General features: G+C 39.5%; 1 long non-coding RNA gene across 1 annotated transcript in view; it reads right to left on the reverse strand.

Annotated features, from left to right (window-relative positions):
* Window positions 1-8,147, reverse strand: part of LOC116665682 — a 19,221-nt gene extending 11,074 nt beyond the window's left edge. The window contains exons 1-2 of the long non-coding RNA XR_004322316.1: window positions 5,696-8,147; window positions 5,304-5,365 (exon numbers count right to left, since the gene is read on the reverse strand). This is a non-coding gene — a long non-coding RNA (uncharacterized LOC116665682). The remainder of the gene's footprint in view (window positions 1-5,303; window positions 5,366-5,695) is intronic.
* Between the last annotated feature and the right edge of the window lie 366 nt (window positions 8,148-8,513).

Below are 8,513 nucleotides of genomic sequence, written 5' to 3' on the forward strand. Positions count from 1 at the left end.
TTGGATGCTATCAGTAATTTCTGTAATTCTGAAGAGGCTAAGGAGTGTCCCGGCAAGGTCTTGTGTTGTGGATTTAGTTTGTGGAGAGACACATGTGACTTGATTTATACTTTGTGTGTCTGTGAGGCAAGAGACCCCACAGTCCTTTATCCTAGATGATAGTTTTTAGGTAATGGCCCTGTGGTTTATAATCAATGTGAAGATGGAACCATTTGTTGGCCAGGGCATCATCCAGTGATGAGAAGACTGCCTGAAATGTGACCAGCTGTGTGGATGCTTGGGTCCTCTTCTTTATCAGGGACTTCCTGGCTACAGGGTGGAAAGCAGTGGCATTCCACTGAGCTCCATCACGTGGGTGGTGGCAGCGTCCCTCACCCAGTCCATCCTCTCCACTGTTGTTCACTCAGTTAATCCCAAGGGGGTCCCCAGGCAGCCAAGGGGCCTGGGGGAGGGGTGACCTCCTCCAGCACCATAGCATCCGTCAGGGGATGAGAGGTCACCCCCTCTTGCAGGTAGACTATGACAGAAGAATATGATTTGTACACTATAATCTATCATTCAGACAGAACTTACAGGAGGCTAGACCTATGTATATCGAGAGAGATCATTTTTCTTGGGTAAGACAGATTATTGTTAAAATGTCAATTCTCCCCAGCTTGATCGACAGATTTAACACAGTCATCATGTAAATCCCATCAGGCTTTCCTGTAGATATTGATAAGTTGATTCTAAAATGTATATGGAAAAGTCATAGGATATAGGACACCTCTAACAATGTTGAAGAACAAAATTGGAAGGTTCATGCTACCTAATTTCATGACTTACTCTAAAGCTACAGCAGTCAAGACAGGTTGGTATCAGCATGGAAACAGACACATAGCTCAATGGAACAGAGCAGACAATCCAGAACTACTCCACACATATCTTGTCAGTTAAGTTTTGACAGAAGTTCCAAGGCAATTCAACAGAGAAACAGTAGTTTTTCAACAAATGTTACTGGAGTAACTGAACAACCATACGTTAAAATATATGAAACTTAATCCTTTGCACCATAATTACACGTTTACCCAGAAGGTATCATAGACCTACATGTAAAACTGGAGCTATAAAACTTCTAACACAGAAGAAAAGCTTTATGAACATGGGTTAGTCAAAGATTTCTGAAATTGGACACAGAAAGGATGAACCTAAAGAAAAACTCCATAAGCTTGATAAATTCCATCTCATTAAATTAAAAACTTCTGAAGACACTATTACAAAGTTTTTTATTGTTGTTGTTAATGGAGGCACGGGGGACTGAACCCAGGACCTCATGCATGTGCTCTACCACTGAGCTACCACCCTCCCTCCTACAAAGTTTAAAAGTTAAGCTACATAGGGAGAGAAAATATCTAAGACAAATGTGATGAAGGACTTGCATCAATCATAGATAAGGAGCTCTGACAATCTAATGAAAAGACAACACATAACCCAAGTTTTTAGGTGGAAAAAGATATTTGAACTGACACTTTCAAAAGAAGACCCAGGAATGGCCAATAAGCATTGGATGTGTTTAACATCATTGGTCAATAGGGAAAGGCAAATTAAAACCACAGTTTAAGATGCTAGTATACACCTATTACTATGAATTAAAATAAATAAATAAATAAAAATATCAAGTTCATTTGTGTGGAACTCACACAAAATGTAACCGCACTTTGGAAAATTGACAGTTTATTATCAACTTGACTAAAACTTATCCCAAGGCCCAGCAACCTCACTCCTATGTAGTCACCCACAAGAAATGACAACACACACCCCCAAACTGTATGCAATGTTTATAGCAGCTTTACTCATAAGTTCTTACAGCTGGAAATGAACTGAAAGCTGCATTAGCTGGTCAGCAGATAAACAAATTGTGATAAATCCATACCATGGATGTATATCCACACTATACTAAGAAATGGAAATCTAAATGGAATGAACTGATGAATGGAACAATACTGATGAATCTCAATTTTATGTTAAGTCCATGAAAATACTAACACAGGAACATTGAGCAAAAATGGTAGAGTAAGGACCTCTGAAACTTCACCTTACATACAAGGAATGAAAAACTAGTAGATATAGAATTGACTTTTTTTTCCCCAGAACTCTGGAAACTAACCACAGGCATGCAGCAACCTAGGGACTGTTCAGACAAGAAAAACAGCTGAACCTCAGTAAGAACAGCTAGATTTATGGTTTTACCTTAGCTTAGTCCCATCTCCCACTCCCCTGCTCAGCAACAGTCTCGGAAACCAACAGTCTGCATTTCCATACTCCAGGAAGCAGAGTAGGACTGGAGCTCTTTCTAAGCCTCCTTTGAAAAAAGAATTACTATCGGACCAATCAGTTGATTCCCTGGAAGGCCCGCCCCATGCAATGTTTTAACATCACGACGGCCTGAAGCAGTTCAGCTGGGGGAAGACAATGAACTCCTCACAAAGCTTAAAAGGAAAAGCTGAGTTCTGAGCTGTCCCTCAGGAGCTTCTGTCAACCAAAAAATAACAGGAGTCTGCAAGTAAGTCAAGAGTCTATCAATTTGGGAGACACAGATGCAGGTAACCATGAGAGTGCTCCAAGGAAGAGAAAGAGTCATGGGCTGATAAAAGACAAAAAGGTACAAAGGTTGTTAAAAGTTGCTGGGTAAGAACTGTGATGGACTCTGATGTGAGGCAGAAAATATTTGTCCTTGGGAACCATGAGTTGTGTGTGTGTGGTGTTGTTTTGGTTTGGTTTTTAGGGCAAGGGTCCGGTAAGTGGACAGGCATGGATTTCTGGCAGATGCCCTAGATAACTTCATCAGAGCAAAAAGGTCAGAGGCTGAGACGTGCATGACCCAACTTCCTTAATGGCCTCCCAGCTCTATTTCAGACAGCTCTCTTAGCAACATTAACTCCATTTTGATTTTCCTCTCACACTCCAAAGACACAACTAGGCTGAAAGTGAACAGGTGGGAAAAGACAGCATGCAAACAACAACCAGAAGAAAGGTGGAGTGTTCATACTAATATCAGAAAACAGACTTTAAGACAAAAATTGTTACCAGACACAGACAATGACATTGTATAATGATAAAAGGGTCAATCCAACAGATTTTTCAATGTTACTGTTTGAAAATTGTGGCAAAATGTTGAAAAAAAAGACCCAAGAAACATAGAAAATGACAACAACAACAAAACCATAGAGACACATCACATCCAACTACAGCAAAAAACCAGAACAGGCAAATCTACTGTGTGATGAGTCACACATCAGAATGGTGGTGTGTCTATGCTCTACTGGTTTTCAACAAGGGTGCCAAGACCATGCAATGGGGTATCATTTTTTTCAACAAATAGTGTTGGACCACTGTACAGCCACATGTAAAAGAATGAAACTGGACACGTCTTACTTTATACAAAATTAGCTCAAAATTGACCCAAGAGCTAAAAGTGAGAGTCAAAGCTAGAAATATTTCCAAAGGAAACAGGGGTGAATATGTATGACCTCAGATTTAGGAGAAGATTCTTAGAACATGAGAAACGACAAAAATTTTGTTTTTTCTTTTTTAATTTTGAAATTTTCATCAAAATTAAACATTTTGTACCAAGGACACTATTAAGAAGGTGAAAAGACAACCTACGTAATGGGAGAAAACATCTGCAAACCATGTGTCTCATGAGGCACTAGTATCCAGAACATCTGAAGCACTCTGGCAACTCAATGCTATCAAGTCTAAAAACCCAGTTTTAAAGTGAACAGATTTGTCATTAAGAAAAATGCAGATTAAAACCACAAATACCACTTCACACCCAGTAGGCTGGCTAGAATGGAAAAAAAATCAGTAACAAGTGTTGGCAAAAATGTGGAGAGGAACCCTAATATACTGCTGGCAGGAATGTAAAATGGTGCAGCCACTTTGGAAAAGTCTGGCAGGCCCTCAAACATTTAAACAGAGTTACCAGATGACCCAGCAATTCCATCTCTACCCAAGAGAAATATCCAAGAGAAATTACAACATTCACACAAAAACTTGTATACAGATGTTTACAGTAGCATTATACATAACAGCTAGAAGGGGTAAATATTCCAAGATGATGAATAGATAATTAAAATGTGCTATATTCATAAATGGAATATTATCCAGTCATAAAAAGGAAAATGAAGTAGAGATACATGCCACAACATGGATAAACCTTGAAACCATTACACCAAATCAAAGAGGCGAGTCATGAAAAGACTACATATTATACAATTCTATTTTTATGAGGGGTGGAGGGGCTGTGGTAGCTAATAGGTACAGGGTTGCTTTTTGAGGTAATGAAAATGTTCTAAAAATAACTGTGGTATCTGTGAATATATTAGAAACCACTGGTTCACAGCAGTACTATTTACAATAGCCAAGACATGGAAGTAACCTAAACGTCCACTGACAGATGCCTGGATAAAGAAGCTGTGGTGTATTACATAATGGACTACCTCTCAGCCATTAAAAAAGAATGAAATAATGCCATTTGCAGCAACACGGATGGACCTAGAAATTGTCAAACTAAGTGAAGTCAGTCAGACAGAGAAAGACTAATATCATATGATATACGTGGAGTCTAAAAAAAATGACACAAATGAACTTATTTACGAAACAGAAACAGTCACAGACATAGAAAACAAACAAACGGGGGTAAGAGGGGAGGATAAATTAGGAGTCCAGGGACTAATAGATACATACTACTATATATAAAATAGATCAACAACAAGGTCCTACTGTATAGCACAGGGAACTATATTCAATAGCCTGTAATAACACATAATGAAAAAGAATATATATACGTATATATAACTGAATCACTTTGCTGTACACCAGAAAGTAACGTGACATTGTAAATCAACTATACTTCAAATTTGAAAAAAAACCCATTGAATTCTACACTTTAAATGGGTGAATTGTACAATATGTGAATTATACTTCAATGAGGCTGTTATAAAAAGTAGGTGAAGAAAGCACAATTCAAAATCATACTTTTCCTATTATTGCAAATACAGTTATCAGTGACTATTTTAAACAGTATCAAAAACTATGGTTTGGAAGGCGAGTAGTAAAGTAGAAAATTTTCATTTGCTTTTACACTATTACTTGGGAAATAAAACGGAGGACAGACAGAAACCATAAATAAAATTGCCTACTAAAAAACAAATGCCTGGTACATGACAGATACCAAATATCTGATATTATCTTTCATCCTCTGAGAAATCAGAAAAGACACAGCCACTCACTGCCAAACAAGAGATGAAAACACAACTCACCTGGAACTCAGTCGTCCTCTCCTCCTTTTTCTGGGGAAGGGCAGAGTCACGAGAAGACAGAACTGGAGGAAGGAAAAGAAGTCATGAGAAAAAGGCAGGGACTCCCTAGCCTGTTTGGCATCTTTGTGGAAATCAGAGAAAGGTGCCCCTTTCACCAAGCAGACACAGCCCCCCGCGCTTAGTGAGCAGAGTGTGGGCTGGAGTCCAGCTGTCACGGGTCCGCCTTGGACAAGCACCAGCTGCACAGCTGTGTTAACAACGCCAGCAGCTGTTCCACAGAGCAGCCAGGCCAGCCACTCTGCCCTGGGAAACAGGGGCAGGGGAGGCGGTGGCACATATTCTCATGCTGGGGCCAAAATGCCCAAGTGAAAAATCATCGTGATGCCACTCACTGGTCAATTAACTTTGCTTTAAGTTAATTGTCATCTGCAATTTGAAGATTCCAGTAGTTCCCACCTCACAGGACAGTTGAGAGGATTAAACGTGTGGGCAGGTGACAAGCTGTTGAAACTCTACTCAGGGGAAAGTCCCACTTCTTGGCAGCTACACAGAAGCAGATGCTACTCGGCCTCATAAAGCCATCTTTGCCAACGTGCTTGTCAGACACCCCATCGTCATACTGTTATCTCTGTAAAGTGTGAAATGCTGGCTGGCAGCTTTACTTCTTTGTTGCCTAGTAATTTTTTGACGTTCGTGTGTGTTTTATAAAAAGGAATCATTGCTGCTGAATTTTCGTCCTAAAGCCAGAAACGGCTCAACAGCACATCCTGCTTCCAGGTTCATGGACTTGTGAATCTTTGATGTTTCTTAATTAGTCCTGTTAAAAAAACACTGGTGAGTCTGTATCATTTAACAATGCTTCAGCATTGGTGACAGAACCCAAGCTGTAGAGTGGTTTTGGAGATTATGTGAGCTTATTTATCTAAGGCTGTGGTTCAGAGCCTGGCGTATTAGATAAGTTCTCAATAAACAGTGATAGGTCAGGAGGACTGATGCTCCCTTTTGACAGACAGGAAGGCTGAGGTTCAATGAGATTACATTCCCCATGTCCCAGAGCTGGCAAGGGGCAGAGGCTGGACCTGAACCCAGCTCTGACTCAAGAGCCTGTGCTCTTCACCTCGGCACGGAACTGCTCTAAGGACAAGTACAGAGGAGCCAGGGGCAGAGGGAGAGCAGGGCAGGATTCTCAAGGAATCAAGAAAGGACAGTAGAAGAGTAGATTAGTTTCTTATGGTGGCTATAGGAGATTAGGCGCAAACTTAGCTTAAAACAACACAATGAATTCTTTAGGCATAAGAGCTCTTCCCTGGGAAGGGAGAAAACAGAATGCAACCTGTGGTTTGGGGTTAGAATTGGTGGTACCGGTGTCAATATATGCATTTCAATACGTACAGTTGGCCCTTGAACAACCTGGGGGTTAGGGGCACCAACCCTCCACTCAGTTAAAAATCTGAGTGTAACTTATAGTTGGCCCTCCATACCCAAGGTTCCTCCACATCTGATGCTCTGCATCTGTGGATGCCACCAATTGTGGATTGTGTATTAACTATTTACTATTGAAAAAAATCCACATATAAATGGACTCATGCAGTCCAAACCTGTGTTGTTCAAGGGTCAATTGTATAAAAAATATAGAAAATATAAATGTGTGTGTATAAACACAAATGTCCCCTCCAGTTCTGGGACATAAGAGAGTGTGGGAGCTGTGAATATCTAAAGTAATGAGCAACTTAGTACCCGTATTTTGGCTTCTAAATACCATTCTCCACTACAGGGAAGAAGGCCTCCTTGTAAAAAGGAGGGGCTATGCTGGGGGAGGTCATTGAAAGGATGTGACCACTGGTTAACCCATGAGCTGGACTTGGACAGTTAAGAGGCTCCTCATCCCCAACCTGTCCTTGGAATGTGTTCCTCTTGCCCTTCCCCCACTGGAAGCTGCCTCCAGGACACAACCTTCCCAGTATCAAGAATAAAATGGGAGATATAATTACAGATGTTGTGGGGTAAGGTATAGCTCAGTGGTAAAGTGTGTGCTTAGCATGCACAAGGTCCTGGGTTCAATCCCCAGTACCTCCATCATAAACAAACAAACCTAATTACCTCCCCACCAAAATTTTTTAAAAAATAAAACAATTATAGATATTGCAGCCAATAAAAACTTAATAAAGGATTTCTATGAACAACTCTATCCAGGTAAATTCAACAACTTAAATTAAGCAGACCAATTCTTTGAAAACCAGACCACCCAAATTCACACAATATGCAATAATCTGAATAGCCCTGTAACTACTGAAAAAATTTAATCCATAATTTACAAGCTTCCAAAAAAGAAACCTCTGAGGCCAGATGGTTTCAATGGAGAATTTTACTAAACATTTAAAGAATCAGTACCAATTATGCACAATCTCTTCCAGAAAACAGAAGCCAATATTATTCTGATACCAAAATTGGGACAATACCCCCCCCCCAAAAAAAGGAAAGAAAGAAAATAAAAAGAAAATTATACTTACAGACTAAATAAACTGTTAAGTGAAAACTTGAAGAAATCATAGAAATGTGATTGTTAATCACAGAAATGTAACTGTTAAATGTGTGTGTTAGGTCTGATAATGGCTTTCTGGTTTTGTAACAAATAGTCCATATTTAAGAGATGCTTATTGAAATAGCTAAGTGTAAAATGACAGATCAGGGATTTGCTTTAAACTATTTCAGCATATAAGATAAAGCAGAAAAAGGAAGCCACAGATTTCTAGTGTGTAGCACAGGGAACTATGTTCAGTATCTTGTAGTAACCTATAATGAAACAGAATATGAAAAGGAACATATCTATGAATATGCCAGAAATTGACCCAACATTGTAAACTGACTACACTTCAATAATAAATAAAATAAATCATTCAATAAAAAAAACCCAAAAAATTTTAAAAGAGGAAAAGGAGATAGATCAAGCAAATGTGGCAAAATCTTGATCACTGTTAAATTTGGGTGATGAACATTTGGGGGTCCACTGTGTTTTCTCTTTTTGACTATTTTGGAAATCTTTCATAATAAAGAATTAAAATCTGGAATTTTGCCGACCTGTTCAAATTGTGCTACTTGTGTGAACTAGGGCAATGGTTTTAACTCTTCCTCATGTTATGATAGGAACAGTATCACTTACCTCACTGAGGCTTAAACACGGTAACAATGGGGATCTTGCAGTGTCCTGCC

This window comes from Camelus ferus, chromosome 9 (assembly GCF_009834535.1).
Source record: "Camelus ferus isolate YT-003-E chromosome 9, BCGSAC_Cfer_1.0, whole genome shotgun sequence".
NCBI lineage: Eukaryota > Metazoa > Chordata > Mammalia > Artiodactyla > Camelidae > Camelus > Camelus ferus.